This window comes from Pleurodeles waltl, chromosome 6, assembly GCF_031143425.1.
Source record: "Pleurodeles waltl isolate 20211129_DDA chromosome 6, aPleWal1.hap1.20221129, whole genome shotgun sequence".
NCBI lineage: Eukaryota > Metazoa > Chordata > Amphibia > Caudata > Salamandridae > Pleurodeles > Pleurodeles waltl.
Genome location: NC_090445.1, coordinates 689,130,195 through 689,147,984, shown reverse-complemented (window position 1 = coordinate 689,147,984; position 17,790 = coordinate 689,130,195). Strand labels below are relative to the sequence as shown.

General features: G+C 42.1%; 1 protein-coding gene across 1 annotated transcript in view; it reads left to right on the top strand.

Annotated features, from left to right (window-relative positions):
• GPR26 (G protein-coupled receptor 26) overlaps positions 1-15,452 on the top strand; it is a 287,674-nt gene extending 272,222 nt beyond the window's left edge. The window contains exon 4 of the mRNA XM_069239136.1: positions 14,392-15,452. The gene's annotated coding sequence lies outside the window, so the exon portion shown is untranslated. The remainder of the gene's footprint in view (positions 1-14,391) is intronic.
• The last annotated feature ends 2,338 nt before the right edge of the window (positions 15,453-17,790 follow it).

Sequence of the window (17,790 nt, the reverse complement as noted above, 5' to 3'; positions counted from 1 at the left end):
CTAATTTCTGACCAGGCATTTTTGTTTACAAGCCAGACCTAGTGGCATTGCCAATGCTTGTTTTATGTTAAGAAATGCAACATCTCCAAACGTTACATTTCAGTGAATTCTAAAACAGAAACCTATTTTTGATTTGTTTTTCTAAATCAGCTGAGCAGTAGCTTCGCAAAACTAAATTCCTCAAAGGATATAGAGTTTTCTCAGATGAAGTCTCAAGAAATGTTGAGCTCCTGCTAGATGGTATCAGGAGGGCCAATGACCTAGTGGCCAGCATATTTGTTTCTTCTTGATTTAAGATAAATGTGTTGATCATTATTTAGAGATAACTCATTCAGTGTATGTGCTGCAAACGTGTATTTGAGTAACTAGACAATATTTCAGTGAAGAAACTAAGGGGCTTATTTACAAGCCCCTAGCGCCACCAGAGCTTCACTTTCAGCGATGCTCCTGTGGCGCTGTGCCCATTTCCACATATACAAGGCAGCACTCAGCCACTTTGCATGACTTAACGCTGCCTTGTAAATATGGGCCTTCCCGTTGCAGTTTTCTGCAGCACAGGGTCAGTAATGGGTGTTGTTATGGGTGTTTCCATGCAGCACCCATTGTTTTTGAAATTGTAAACCTGAGGCAGCACCAAAAACTCATGGTACACCAGGGGTGGCGTTAGAGTGGTGTAACGAGGAGTGATACTTTTATTTCTCCTCGGTTTTGCCTTTTCTATGTAGGCTGCATTTTGCAGCCTACATAGAAAGAACAAAACACAATTCTTGATTGTTTATGTGCAGGAAGGGCCACCTTCCTGCACATAAACAATCATTCCCTGCAGCACAGGCAGCGCTAGGCAGTGCAGGGGGAGAGGACAGAAATGTGCCATATCTTGTAGATATTTCAGCCCTTTCCCAGTGGCGGAGGACGGCTTAGCAAGACACTTGCTGCGCCACCCTGCGGCACGGGGGCTTGTAAGTAAGCCCCTAAGGGTCTCAGACAAGCCTTAGCTGCCGGCACACAAACCAACACTGTGATTTCCTGGAGCATGCAGAGAAAAGTCCTTGATTTCCCGAGACATGTTAAGAATTTTGCAGTGATTTCCTAAATCATGCTGAAAACAGGTACCAGTGCTCTGGAGTGTACATTATCACTAGGAGCCCGGGAGTAGCAGCGGATGTGGCCTAGGTAGAGACTAAGGCGGTTCAACCCTGAAGACAGAGTAAGCATGATCATGGGTCACATTTAATAAAATGAGTCAACGTGCATTGAAGTAGTGAGAATGAGCATTTACAAAGCGTGCTGTTCTGCATCAAGAGGACCCTGCTTCACTGATCATCCTTATATTCTTTTCAAAACCATACTCTGTGTGGGAAGCGTCAATCAATTTATAGGAGAGAGCCAACATGGCTCTTATTGACTAGCGATCTACAACATTTCCTGACACATAGTACAGTTCATTTTGACATCATGTTAGGCCATTAAAAAGATTATTAATTTCTAAATTTGGGCAAGCATTTTGCAATTGTTAGTTCAAGTCTTACCATTTCAATACAGCTTTTTGATACTGCTGAAATAACACCCTGACAGAGAACAGATGACAGAGACATTTTAAGGCATGGGCAAAGTGAGCGCTGGCCCACGGCCCCCAGCCTTTTAAGGGCCTCTTATAGAGCCAGCTCTGTTCTACAGATAATTTTCTCTGATGACCTTGAATAATTCTTAGAAAAGGCTGTTAAAAATACAATTTTCTTGAATTTATTTTTGATGAGGGTGAACTGTGAGTCTGTTACAGACATTTTGCAGAGAAATGTCTTTATGTTTCATGCAACATCCATAAAAAGGGTTTTAGTTCAAAACAGGGGATCTCACATATGAGAAATTTGAGGGCAACACAGAAATTATGTGCAGCAATATAGCCTAATAGCTCGCTGTAGCGGGCTATACTGCCCATTAAAGGCCCGAGGCAATGGCCTTGAACAAGGGAAAGGGACTTTAATGCCAGGATAGCCAAGCTACGGAGGATTATAAGGCTATTAGACAATTGGAATGCCGGAGGCTCCATTGAAAACAATGGAGTGCTGCAGGCTTTTACTGGCCGGTAAAAGCCCGCAGCGCCAACATTCCAATGTTCACTTTGTTCACAGCAACAGCTTCTACTGGCCCTTAGAAGCTCAAAGCACTCCATTGTTTACAATGGAACTCCCAACATTCCAATGTTCTAATATTAGCTGTGTTCTAATATTAAAAGAACATGTCATTATCCCAGAGTATTAGATGTAAACACATTTAGAATTAGAACGTGACCTGGCCAAAGATGGCATGAAACTGAAAGAGCTGAAACTAGATCATTAATTCAATGATATTCTGAACAGGGACCATGGCCCAGGGCCCCCAAAATCCTTTAGATGTCCCTGGCAGATGGTGAAAATTAGCAACGAGGGGTAATAATACAACCTGATTGCTTAGAACATCATACTCATTCTGGAAGCACTGTTCTAACATCTTGCCCCCCTTTAAGATCCAATCCGATCAGCTCCGCATCCGTCTCTGTCTCTCCATGTGCCAACATAGCAAAAAAATGCTATGTGTGCCCCCACCGCAGTACCGATATACAAGCATACTGACACTCAGATGTAAGCGATCAGATGTTTTTGGAGCACAACTCGTTAATAGTCTTCCTGGAAACTTAGAGATCCTCATTAAAAATCCATTGAGGATTTTTTTTTTCACTACTCAGATATGCGTCTATTTCTTTAAATGGTAATCCCTAACAATCGTGGTGTTCTTCATAAAATCTACTTTTAAATATTGTCCTACAATGATAATGACTTCAAGTTATCTAGAATAGACATTATACCTTACTGTCCCCTGGGTATGCTGACGTCATAATGCACCTTGATATCTTGCAGTCTATGTTATTGATGATTAGTTTTGTATGCGATATTCTGACCTGCAGCCCTATCTGCCTGGGAGCTTTGAAATAGCACATTTAGCTAATGTGGCCCAGTGATCCGAGGTTCCAGATGGAAGAAAACTGATTTGCATTCTATGACCTACTATCTTCAGCTGTATGAAGACCCAGCATTGCTAGCTTTGGAGATACAGGCCCATATTTATACTTTTTGACGCTAAACTGCGCTAACGCAGTTTAGCGTCAAAAAGTTTTGCGCCGTCTAACGCCATTCTGAAGCGCCAAGCGGGCGCCGTATTTATGGAATGGCGTTAGACGGCGCAATCAGACCGGCGCTGCCTGGTTTGCGTGGGAAAAAACCACGTAGACCAGACAGCGCCGGCGTAGGGGGAAAATGGCGCATGGGCGTCTTAAAATGGGGCAAGTCAGGTTACGTCGAAAAAATCGTCGTAACCCGACTTGCGCCATTTTTTAACGACGCCCATCCCCCATCAACATGACTCCTATCATTGTAAAGATAGGAGTCATGCCCCCTTGCCCAATGGCCATGCCCAGGGGACTTCTGTCCCCTGGGCATGGTCATTGGGCATAGTGGCATGTAGGGGGGCACAAATAAGGCCCCCCTATGCCACCAAAATAAAATATAAAAAATAAAAAATTATACTTACCTGAACTTACCTGAATGTCCCTGGGGTGGGTCCCTCCATCCTTGGGGGTCCTCCTGGGGTGGGCAAGGGTGGCAGGGGGGGTCCCTGGGGGCATGGGAGGGCACCTGTGGGCTCATTTTGAGCCCACAGGCCCCTTAACGCCTGCCCTGAGCAGGCGTTAAAAAGTGGCGCAAATGCGCCGTTTTTAGCCACGCCAACTCCCGGGCGTCTCTTTTGCCCGGGAGTATAAATACCACGTAAAGGCCTGGGAGTCATTTTTTAGACGGGAACGCCTCCCTTGCATATCATTAACGCAAGGAAGGGGTTCACGCTAAAAAATGACGCACATTCCGGGAACTTTGGCGCTATTCGCCTCTAACGCCATAGTATAAATATGGCGTTAGATGGCGTTAGTTTTGCGTCGAAATTGCGTCAAAAAAAACGACGCAATTTCGGCGCAAACGGAGTATAAATATGGCCCACAGTTTGACCCAGCCTTACTTGGAGACATTAGACACTAATGTTAGCTCCTATATCATATATCCTTTAATGCACTCTTGTCAGTCTTCTGGTTACATTTGCAAAAACACTAGAAGAAAGGGTGTGACTGCTTCAAACACCTATCATATAACTACTGTGCCCTCAAGCCCAACAGTTTTACAAACACTATTTGAGAGATGGCAATGGCAACTGAACTCATATCTAGGACTGAAACTCAGAAGGGAACTAAAAAAAAACTCAGGCCCTATTCACAATGATCCCTCAAGACATCGGGTATGGTGGCCCTGGAGACTGAGCTCCCGACAAGCAGCCTCATAGAAAGGCTGGGCTGCGAATGAAAAACTGAGCTTTCTTCTCCATTGCGACCCATATAAAGAGACAGTGGGGGCGACGACTGCTTTCCTAAGTGAAAGCCTATTTCTCAGCATGGAGAGTTACAAGTAGGGCCTGCAGGTCTAATGTTGTAAGACTATGATGTTATCTGAAGGTCAGCACTACAGAGAAATGCGATGATATACGTGAGTGGGTTCTCTCTAGAGCTGCACTCTTGATTCACAAGCTGTAGTCGAAATACAGACTGAGCGCATTATAAATATGGAACTCATCACCTGTTTATCATTTGTGGATAATTTGTACCTTATATAGGTAATTTTATCCAGGAAGTATTTTGCATTAACAGAGATACGGAAGACAATAATTGGGCAGATGAGTGGGAATCACGAGTTTAAACATAAATTTCTATTTGACAGCTATTATTGAATTATAAATCATCATTAGTCCTAGTTGGCAGAAAGAATGGTTGTTTTATAATTACCCTGGAGATGGTTATAAATTGTTTTGTCTCCTAGTGTTTAATGGTTACTGATATAATGAAGAATTTCTGGTCTCGGGAGATGTGAAGTAAGTTGTATTCTTGCTTCATCACGGACATCAGGACAGCCGCGTCACGAAGCTGATAATATATGTGATCATTCTAAAAGGAAAGACCAATTGTAGAGAGAAGGAAGAAGAAATGATCCAGGACATGTAAAAGTGGACAAAATATGTTCTGACTAAGGAATGTGCCAAACAGTATTTTCTCAGAATGCCATACAGCCACATACTAAATTAGATACACTTTTGTTTCAGTTGTTGTATGGAGAACTACTTTGGGGATGCCATGTGCCTATACTTTTGCTTAATGATTGGGAATTGTTGTGTCTAGGAGTCTATGAAAGATGGATTTATATTTCATTAACCCGTTTTCACAATTCCGTGTTCATAGATGTCAGTGTTTAATGTGGGCTGATGGTTGCTGGTGCTCGGAACCGGTCCTTATTTCTAAGCATTGGCACGTGTTTATCCACCACATGGTGGCGTTGTGTCTATTATTTTAGTAGAAATCAGTGCACGACTTAACGATTTGACATACTTTCTAAAAAACTGATCAAACTAGCACATGGGTACTGTTGCTACTGGCATTTGGCAGCAGTGGAAGATGCTGTGGGTGAGTGGGTGAATCCCGCGGCAGCAGACTCGGTAGAAATAAACAATGAAGCACTGTCTGAGATATCAAGGCCCATATTTATACTTTTTGACGCTAAACTGCGCTAACGCAGTTTAGCGTCAAAAAATTTTGCGCCGTCTAACGCCATTCTGAAGCGCCATGCGGGCGCCGTATTTATGGAATGGCGTTAGCCGGCGCAAGCAGACCGGCGCTGCCTGGTGTGCGTGGAAAAAAAACACGTAGACCAGGCAGCGCCGGCGTTGGGCAAAAATGACGTTAGGGCGTCTTAAAATGGGGCAAGTCAGGTTGAGGCAAAAAAATCGTCTTAACCCGACTTGCGCCATTTTTTAACGACGCCCATCCCCCATCAACATGACTCCTATCATTGTAAAGATAGGAGTCATGCCCCCTTGCCCAATGGCCATGCCCAGGGGACTTCTGTCCCCTGGGCATGGTCATTGGGCATAGTGGCATGTAGGGGGGCACAAATCAGGCCCCCCTATGCCAAAAAAAATTATAAAAAAAAAAAAAAAATACTTACCTGAACTTACCTGAATGTCCCTGGGGTGGGTCCCTCCAGCCTTGGGTGTCCTCCTGGGGTGGGCAAGGGTGGCAGGGGGGGTCCCTGGGGGCAGGGGAGGGCACTCTGGGCTCATTTTGAGCCCACTTGTCCCTTAACGCCATGCCTGACCCAGGCGTTAAAAAGCGGCGCAAATGTGCCGTTTTTAGCCATGCCCACTCCCGGGCGTCTCTTTTGCCCGGGAGTATAAATACCACGTAAAGGCCTGGGAGTCATTTTTTAAGACGGGAACGCCTCCCTTGCATATCATTAACGCAAGGAAGGGGTTCACGCTAAAAAATGACGCACATTCCGGGAACTTTGGCGCTAGACGCCTCTAACGCCATAGTATAAATATGGCGTTAGTTGGCGTTAGTTTAGCGTCGAATTTGCGTCGAAAAAAACGACGCAAATTCGGCGCAAACGGAGTATAAATACGGCCCCAAGCCCGTAAAGGGGGAACCTGAAGCGCTCAGTCAATGTGCGCTTTGGAGTACTTGATGTTGCTGTATCTGCTGCTGTGGTCCCCTTCTGATCTCTGTCTCAGCATTGGTAACTTTTCACAAGGAGTCGCAAGCCAAATGTTTACATCTTTTCGAGCATTCCTCGCTCTGCATAGGCAGAGGCTGGGTGCACTGCAATGCAAAAGGTGCGCTGCAACCAGCCTCTTTTGAAAACCAGGCACTTGCCTATTTGATTATTTTGCCGGACAGTTTTATACACTGAAATGGAGAATCAAGTTCTCTTGTGGGAGATGAACATCGAAAGCTCCAAGCATTCGCACAAAGAAGAGCTTGTTGGAATTTGTGCCAGGGTAATATGCATCATGTTTCGATAAATAAACCACCTCAAACCCTTTTGTCCTAGCTCCCATACATAGATTAAAATCCAAGAGCATCAGTAATGTTTGCCAAAAGCGCATCTGAAACGTGGCTATTTTCACAAAAGTGCAATGCTGACCCGGTCACCCAGTTGTTTTTAAAAACATACACTGATATAGGCGTTTCTTTTTGAAAAACACCGAAATACAGATTGTTGATGCTATTTTGACGAACACGACCACTATGGCTTGCGTGCTTGCTACAAAAAAAGTAAAAATCAGAGTTGGATGCTCTCAAGCTGGCAAATCTGTGGCAAGTTGTCTGCTGGCAAAGGGTTTCCAATGGTTTAGACGGACAGAAAGTAAGTAGTTCCCTGTCTCAAAGTAAGGGAACTGAAAGGATATTAAGTTACTATCAATGTTTTGGACCTGGCCTTGTCTGAGGGTCACCCCAAACATTTTGCCATCACCCCTCCTGTTTTCGGAACCTGTTGTAATGAACTTTTAGGACTCTGTATACTTTGCCACTGCCAACAATTGCTAAAGTGATTGTACTCTCCGCATAAAACATGGTGCAATTGGCTTCCCCCGATTGATAAAAAGTGCTCACTGTTGACTGAGAGCCAGTAAAAACTTAATATTTGGACTCAAATGTATTATGAGTTAAAATGCTCTTCAATGGTAAAATCGGATTCTAGATGACAATTATGGGAATGGCACTTTTAGAAAGTTGACACTTTTGCACTTAAAAATTTCTAGCTTTGTTTGTACTGCGAATAGCCTGATCCCTGTATCCGTCCTGCAGTCTATCATGGTCAGCCTGGACTTTGTCCCATTCTAGCGTGAATCGATACCCACAGATAGCGCTTTATGCTTCTTGGCGCTATTTTTACTTACACCTTTAAAACTGCATATCTCCAGTTCTACTGATTAGGATTTTGTTGTTTTAATTTCAATATATTATTATTAAATTTTACTATATTTTTGCAAATTGGTGTGGGATATCTCTTGTGTTGTGTTTTCACTTTATTACTCTTTGTATGCTGCATAAATACCTAACATAGTGCCTCTAAGTTAAGCCTGACCGCTTTTGTGCCAAGCTACTAGAGTATTAAGCACAGGTTAATTTAGTGGCTTTTATTGTGCACCATGACAAGAATTGCAGTTATTGGTTGAGAAGGGTTCTCTTCCCCCAGTTAAAACCCAGTATCTTACAACCAACCTCTCAGTGAGGACCCCTGCCTGCTGTTTTATCTTTCTTTTTTTCCTCATCCCTGAACTTACGCTCACACATCACACGTGTGTATATATAAATAAATATATATAGACACACACACACATACAAATATATACACACACACACATATATATATATGTATATCATACATGTATATATGTATGTATGACGTACCTTGAGAGCTGCCCAACATATTTCACAAGAACAAAAAAATACCAATGTGTTGTGAAGAGTCTTGCCTACAGTTCAACATATACACATGTATTGATGTATTGTACTGGAAATTACACTGCACTTTACAAACCTCGTTAACATTTTAATACATTGAATTGCAATTATTTTATTAGACCCTAGTCTGATCAATAATATATTAATAGTATATTAGAATGATCTTCTTCTTTAAGCCAAGCACCAAGAAACAAGGTAGAAAGCCAGCTGATATAATTGAAATAAGGATCAAGGGTGGAAGATAAAGAGAGGGACATGGAGATTCGAGGCCAACTCGTCAAACAGCACCAGAGGCTTTGAGCATAAGAAGAGAGCCAGAGAGAGCAGAAACTAGAGGGTGGGTGAGGAAGGGAAGGGTGAAAGGAAGTAGAGGGGGAACTAGAGCTAGAGAAGTGAGAGGAGAGACAAAGACAAGTGATCAATGAGATGAGAGGCAAAGCGGTAGGATATGAAAATGAAAGGAAGGACAAGCAATGGGAGAGGAGACAGAGAAGCTCAGTGTGGTGACCACAGAGAGAAAGAGAGGAGGGAAAGGAAACTGTAAATCCAGGATGATGAGAAACATATCACAATTGGTGAAAAGAAACAGAGGAAAGAGAAGGGACTGGAAGAGAATAGAGGGAATACAAAGGAGCCAGAGAAATGCAAATGAGAGACAGAGAAGAAGGTTGATTGAGAGAAAGGCTGATTGAGAGAGGATGGAAGAGGTCAGGTTGAAGAATTGAGGGGGTGCTAAGCTGAAGGAGAACAAACTATGGTAAATAAAAACAAAGAACATTGATGGAGAAGAAGATATGGCAGTGAGATTAAAAGGATGGGGGAAAGAAGAGAGGAGAAACATGAAAGAGGTGAAATGTGAATGACAGAATGCGGAAAAAGAAGAGGGGGAAAAGCATAAATGAGAGAAGAGGCTGAAGGCGAGTGGGAGTGAGAGTGAGGTCAAAAGAGAGCGGATAGTGGAAACTAAGAAACAAGGAGAGATGGGAGTGAAACAATCTAGCTTCTACATGTATATTATTTATCAGTCTCCCTGATGTGGAGTGCATCACTTCATCTCCAGACACCAACAGGAACAGGGAAGAAAAAGTGGTGGAGACAACAAAGTGGAGAGAAAGAAACAGGAAAGACTGTCTGTAAAAGATGATGAGACGAGAGAGAGAACAAGCATCTCCAAGGGAAGAGAGAGAGAGAGAGGGAACAAAGGAAACAGGGCAATCAAAGAAAAGAAGAAGGGGCAAGAATATGACAGATGAAGTTCCAGCACACAGTTACATAATCTACACAGCTCAAACTAGGGACAAGTTATAGAGTAAAACTACTGTTATTTTATTTAAACTAGAAAGAGACTAACAAATATAAATGAAAAGAGAGAATACTTTATTCTCTATTTATAAATATGGAAAAACTAACAATAAACAATGACACAGCACAACTTTATGGAAAAAAAACTATAAAAAAGACAGACATGACAATTAAACAGCAACCTTGTCAACAAACGCCAGAACAGTATCTGCTGGACTCATAGTGGTAAGGCTCAGCTAAGCATCCACCAGAAACACACCAGAAGCATGGCTGAACAATCAGTATGCCAACAAACAATGCAATCATGTAAGATATTAAACAAACACCAGCACAATGCCTGACCAGATCGCTGGCTATCAAGATGGCTGACCAGATCACTTTGCTCTCTGCCACCAGTTTTACCATCATCGAGATGCTTAGAACTATTTGAAATGGATCCCAATTGACACTAGGAAACGTTAGCCAATCCCTCATTAGTAGTAGGTTATATTACAGTAATGCTCTGCATGAAGGCATCTTTTTCCCACCTTTTTAATAGACTGCAGGTGGATCAGAAGGCAGCTGCCAGCTTGTACTGAACCTTCGCCATCGCTTTTCCCCGCCCAGTCACCTGCACAGTCCCCACGGGCTCCCCACCCACATGCTCACTCTTTTTAAACGCCTCTGACACACCTGCACAACTCTGCAGTTTAGGCCCCTTTTACCTCAGCAACAGAACCTGCTTCCACATTCCGCCCTATGCCTCTGTACTGGTCTCTCTTACTTGTCTACAACCAGCTTATTTTCAGCACCGGAGCTAGAGGATGTTCTTTCGTCTACAATGCCCTGAATTCCTAGAACAAACTAACCATATACATTCAATTAAAATGTGGCTGTTTTAATTCTCAGTCTTCTCCAAGCTTCCCCAAAGAATGCAACCCCTCAGATTTGGCAAGGACACCCTCGGGTGACATGTTGTTAGAAATGAGGTCTTTGGTTGGCAGTCAGGTTACCCCCCCTGTCCAAGCAAGGACACTCACTCTCGTCAGGGTAAAGGAGAATCCCCCTCGGTTAACCCTCGCTCACCCCTTGGTAGCTAGGCACAAGCAGGCAGTCTTAACTTCAGAGTCTAGGTGTAAAGTATTTGTACCAAACACACAGTAACTTAGTGAAAACACTACAAAATGACACAACACAGGTTTAGAAAAATAGGAAATATTTATCTAAACAAAACAAGACCAAAATGAGAAAAATCTAACATACACAAGTCAAGTTATTAATTTTAAAAGCAAAAGAGTCTTAAATTCTTTAGTAAACAGATAAAATACAGTTAGCGTTGAAAAGTACCTGGGTAACGCCAAAATAACACACAAAGGCGAGTGTGCGTCGAAAAAGGTTAGCGATGTGTCGATTTCTCACCCACAAGCGAGACCGTGCGTTGTTTCTCCTCCTCCAGTCAGGTCAGCGTGTGTCGCTTTTCCTCCCTTCAGGAGAGCGATGCGTCAATCCAGGCAAGCACTCGGCCCGGGCAGGCTTTGCGTCATTTTTCCACGGCCAGTGAGGTTTGCGTCGAAAATCCTGCTGCACGGTATCAGCAATACCACGCTATGTGGGTAGCGATGTTATCAGACTCCATCAGCGGGTGTTAGGTGTCGTTTCTCCAGCTGTGTACGTCAATTTTCCAGCCGCGATGCCAGTGGAGAGTCGATTTCTTGCTCGAAGCTGGCGGCACATTGTTTTTCAGCCACGTCTCGGAAACTGTGTCATATTTTCCCCGCACGCTGGTCTGTGCGTGTATTTTCAGTCTTAGTCTGCCAGCTTCACCTTCCATGGCCCCAGGAACTGGATAGGGCACCTTGGCAGGGCAGGAGTCTCAGCATAGAGTCCAGTTGCTGGCAGGAGAAGTTTTTGATGGCCCTGAGACTTCAACAAGAAGAGGCAAGCTCAGGACAAGCCCTTGCAAATTTATTCACAAGCAGGAATGCACAACAAAGTCCAGTCTTTGTCCCCTTGCACAAGCAGAAGCAGTAACTCCAGGATAGCTCCACAAAGCACAGTCACAGGCAGGGCAGCACTTCTCAGCTCTTCAACTCTTCTCCAGGCAGAGCTTCCTCTTGATATCCAGAAGTGATCTAAAGTCTGTGGCTTTGGGTGCTCTTCTTATACCCATTTTGGCCTTTGAAGTACTCTTACTTCAAAGGAAAGTCTCTCTTGTTTGTGAAATCCTGTCTTGCCCAGGTCAGGCACCAGACACACACCGGGGGTTGGAGACTGCATTGTGCAAGGGCAGGCCCTTTCAGGTGTAAGTGACCACTCCTCTCTCCCCCTCCTAGCACAGATGGCTCATCAGGATATGCAGGCTACACCCCAGCTCCATTTGTGCCACTGTCTAGAGAGAGGTGCAAACAGCCCAACTGTCAAACTGACCCAAACAGGAAATCCAAAAACAGGCAGACTCACAGAAGGGTTTAAGCAAGAACATGCCCACTTTCTAGTAGTGGCATTTTCAAACACACAATCTCAAAAACAACTTCACTAAAAGATGTATTTTTAAATTGTGAGCTTAGAGACCCCAAACTCCACAAGTCTATTTGCTCCCAAAGGGAATTTACACTTTAATCATATTTAAAGGCAACCGTCATGTTAAACTATGAGAGAGCCAGGCCTTGCAACAGTGAAAACTGAATTTGGCAGTATTTCACTGTCAGGACATATAAAACACATTAGTATATGTCCTACCTTAAACATACACTGCACCATGCCCATGGGGCTACCTAGGGCCTACCTTAGGCTTGTCCTACATGTAAGAAAAGGGAAGGTTTGGGCCTGGCACGTCTGTACACTTGCCAAGTCGAATTGGTAGTTGAAAACTGCACACACAGACACTGCAATGGCAGGCCTGAGCCATGTTTACAGGGCTACTAATGTGGGTGCCACAACCAGTGCTGCAGGCCCCCTAGTAGCATTTGATTTACAAGCCCTAAGCCTCCAGTGCACTGTACTAGGGACTTACCAGTAAATCAAATATGTCAGTCAGGGAAATCCAATTACACATACAGTTTACATAGGAGCACTTGCACTTTAGCACTGGGTAGCAGTGGTAAAGTGCCCAGAGTAACAAAAACAGAGTCCAGCACACATCAACAACCTGGGAAACAGAGGCAAAAAGTTAAGGGAGACCACACCATGGATGAAAAGTCTAACAGATGTGAACACTACACATTCAAATAACATTACATAACACAATATTTTGGCACAACCTTCCTAGAGAACATAATTTTACAGGTAAACACAAGGAAGTGTATTCGTCAGGAAGCAGAAGAAGCATCAGTAATGCAATCAATTCAAAGGAAAAACCGCCAGAGCAGTTATCTGATAATTAACAATGTTTTAAAAGACTTACCTACGAGTACAACTACACTACAAGAAGCACAAACAATATCAGCTCACAGACCACTAGCCAGTCATTAGCACACGCCTTAAAGGCATCATTAAATATACACCACCACAAATGCTTAACGCTCGTGCTAATCAAACATTAGCACGAGCACCCAGCAGAAAACATCACACATTTCTAAATAAAATCATATAGGAATTATAAACTCAGCAGCTTTGAGGATATTAAGTCAATGATGGAGACACAATGTCTCTGGACCGTAGAGGCTTAGTTTTTTAAAGTCCTTGGAGAAGCCACTTCTTGTGAAGAACTTGCTGTTTCCCTCCAGAGGGAAATGATTTGTAACTTTTAGTCATGTTACCTATTCCCAATTACAGGGCTATATCTGTTGAAGAAACGTTTTACATTTCTAACTGCTTTGAACTGTCTATTTGAATTGTAAACATTATTTTAAAGAGTGTGATGTATGCTATCATATTTTGCAACAGTGCTGACTAGCTTCAGTTAACTTACACATTCAAATGTCATGGCTTTCATATGTTACATCACAGAGTAGCAGAGGGTCTCATGAAATATTGAGTTTAGCAGATGTTACCATATTCGTTAAAACATGCGTCTTTTGATATTAGTTGGCAATTGTGCTGTCTGAAGAGAACCTCTACAACAGACCTCACTTTAAACAAATAATTGATAATTCCAGTTTAGAAAAAAATAACTATTTAAATGTATTTAAGTATAGGAATAGAGCTATACATTCCTTTCTCGCCCAAAATGCCCCTTTACTCATAATTATATTATTAACTATTGGTATAATCAAATTGCATAATATGTTTGCCTTCTTTCGGATCCCTTTAATCACTTTACAAACCAACTTTCTCCTTTCTGCTTTCAAAGGGCCATAGGCCCATATCTGCTATCTTCGGTCGCACAAATTACTATGTTAACCAACTTTTGTGCTCAAAATCTATTTTGCACTGAAAGTTGACAGTAATGCAGCTCCAAAATTTCTCTCTGCCACTAAGGACTGAGAGAGCGTAGCTTATATAATCTATATTAACATGAAATGTTTATGAATTAAGGTGTGATGATGCTGCATAGAAACTATAATAATAGCAGTTTTGCTTAGACGTGCGCTTGAATTGTGACCACGAAGAGTGGCCACCAATGTATACGCAAACTAATAATGATGACTAAAATGTTTATGTTACGTTCAAATGAGCTTATACTAACATTTGCGTTATTAAATCTGTGTTGAAAACCTCATAGGCCTTAAGTTAGCATGAGCTGCAGTTTAGCTGCTTGGCTCTCATATTAAATGCATTTTTCTATTTTTCAGTGTGCTGACTCACAGGGTACATGATCCTGCAAGTTCTTTTTGGAAGATGAATGTAACCATGTAAATCCGTTTCCCACCGCTTCTCATCGTCTTGCAAACTAAATGTTAAAATGAATTGAAACAGTGTAGATTAATGTAATGTACAAGGTCATTCAAACCGGTGAAGACAATGGAATTGCTGACCAAAAGATGTGCAAAGAATTACAAAAAGATGAAATCATACCGGACGTGCCAGTTCTGAAGACATCAATTACAAAGACCAATCAAAAACTTGTAAAACAATATGGGGTGAAGATTAGGATTACCTAATGCTTAATTTGCTAGGTTAAAGATAGTGGGGTATAACAAACGACCAATAGAATTTTGGGGGAATGTACATTGAAAAAGGGATAAAAACTCATGTCACAGGAAGTCATTTAGAATTAGGTAGGGAATGCTATTGATTTTATCCAGAAACTCTGTCACTCTGGTGACTTTTTTGGTTTACTTAAAACCATCCTCGCCCTTAGATTGCCCATTTACACTTTACCTCCTTATGAGGGAAGTGCCCTTTTTCCCCAGAGCTGAGTTCTGACTGATGGCGATTTAACTGATGTCCTGAAGATGAAGTCTGAACCTGTGCCCTGACCTAATCCTTGGAGGGTAATTATGACAATGCATTTGTGATTTGTCTGTTTGCTTTTCCTTTCTAGGTATCAACTGCTTGCTTTTGACAGAGACCTTAGTTAGATGTTTTCCAAATTAGTGTTCTAAATTGTTTTGCATGAAGCCCAACATGCGAATGCTAATCAGTGGTTAGGACAGGTGTTCATCAAACTGACGCAAATAGACAAACGACCAAAACTAAAAATGCTTTGTTGAAACTGACGTGTTATTGACACTCTGCTAAAATTGATCTATGTTCACGCTGTGTTATGTTCTGATGTTTGTGATTCTTGCCTACATGAAAGCTTATCAAAGTTGCCATATTGTGACTATGCTATTATGTTTCTTGGTGTTGAGATTAACGCATTTGCTGTTAGATTGTAATTAATAGGGAATAAAATTCATAAAATTCTACTAAACAAGGTGTGGTTATTCATGGCTGAAAGGTCATGGTAATGTCTTTGAATTGATTAATGACTCTGACTAAAGTGAAATGCATTGTCGTGATAAATATTGATGACATTATTGATGTATTGATTGATATATTGATTAGCTATCTCGTCCTAAGGTGTCTCTCAACTGGGTCAAAAGATAAATTGGCCTAAAACGAGTCCTGATGTGTAATAAAATATCATAAAGGGACGCGTTAACAGGACCAATGCTGCCTTCATGCCATACAAGGGGAGTGCTACAGCAGTGGTACTAGGCAACTCTCATAGGATCAGAAACAAAGTCAGACATTTCAGAGACCTCGAGGTAGCTTTCTATCAAACTCTTCTGTCAAGTGAATTCAAAGGCATTCAAGGAGATTACCGTATATCATGTGAGATATCTACACATGATGTGATTTATGTGAAATGTATGCAACTTAACCTTGTGCTCTTGTCCTCAAATAAAAATCCTTACTGAAAAGTGTCTAAAGAACCATATAAACATCACGCTCAACAATGATGGCTTGTCTTCATACCATAGTGCAATGCTTTCGTTAACAGGAAACAAGTAAACTCACGCTACACATTTTGATGCCGTAATGAGCAGCCCAACTGTTAGAAAACCTGGGCTATTAATATTTTTGTTTTAAACAGTAATAAACCCGTCTCTGACACTTTTCAACCCAAGAAATGGTCAAAGGTCTACAATAATCATGGACAAAATGGATGGGAAGGGAAATAGAATATCCTCAAAGTTTGCATGCTGAAAAGAAGGTGGTTTCACAACGAGTGAACTTTGTAGAAAAGAAATCACATAGAACTGGACCACTGCACTGCATTTACCAATATCTGTACACTTCTGAATTGTGGAAATGGTAACAATAGAAAAAGAGACAGGGCTTTCCTGGCACTTTGACTGGCACAGTTTTTCAGGCATATTCCTTGACAGCCTGTTGTATAGAGACGAGGGTAGAACTAAGAATGTCTAGAAAGAATATGGAAGGTTGAGGGGTGGAATCCTGGGGTTGGAGGTAAATTGGCATTTGCTGCTCCGTGCCCACCCTGATCAGACGTGTGTTTGCTAAATAAATTTTGTTCAACAAAGTATTTCAGTGTGGCTGCCTACTTCACAGGCTTGTGAATTAAAACAAATTTAAAATATGCTCAACAGAAGTGTAAAGCTTTGCATGCACTTTCACATGTTTTTGGTTACCATATTTTGGGAGATGAATGTCTCCTGCATGTTATGAGGACATGATCCTGTACCCTGAGTAGCCAACTGCATGCATAACAGGTATCCCCACTTTTATTTTGGCCCTAATTTGCATTAACGTAGTGTGCCAAAGAGATCTAGGCCTGCCCCTGACCATTGAATTTCCCGGAGTGACCTGGAGAGGTGCAACATCGTGGGTACAGGACTAGTCTTCCTGGCTTGAGTTTAGTGAATATTGAGGTGATGGGCCACCTCACCATTCACATTCCTAAACCTGCTACACCACCGGAGGTATGATCTGAGAAAACCGTGAAACGAATGAGCATTTGACTTGTGGGAAAACTCAAAACTGCATCTGAGCCTAAGTCATTCTTTCACTTGATTACTACGGGGAAGCAGCTTAGGAGGATCACTCGGTTTAACTATCAAGAGAGCTCAGCACGTGCAGCACCACAAGGGAGGATAAAAAATGGGGTCACTGCCTTATATATATTACGTTGCATTCTATAGTATTTTCTACTGGTGTGTGATTTTAAATACTTTCTTTTTCTTAAAAGGCAAGCACTGTGCTGGGCATTTAAGTTATTGTGTCTGAAGCTTAACTGTTCAGCCTCTGAGCTTGAATGCCCCACACTCCCTCCCTGGAAAACCGGTAACTTATTGCCCTATCTATTCTGAGTTAAGTGTTGAAGCCATATAAGTGACTCATTTTGCACAACCAAAGTACGACTGACCCAAGGAACCAGTGGCAAACAACCACTATCCCCACGGTTGAAACTCAATAGGTCCTGGCTGACCTTTGCACTCAGTACATGGTCTGAAATCATTTTTTTTGCAATTTGGGATATTTTCACTATTACAGTAAAACTGTTAATTTGATACAGTTTTACTGCATCACAAATGCATCAAATACCACGTTAGCCATTGCAATTACCTCCAATATTCGACATTCTGTAGTTACCACCAACATTCTGCTGGTGGTAATTGAAGGTTGAAAATATCCGAATGGTAGAAATGTTACTAGACATTGTTCTAGAGCTTTTATCACACATCTTTAATCCTAGAGAAAACATTGAAGGGTAACAGAGGAACCACTATATTCAGAAACAC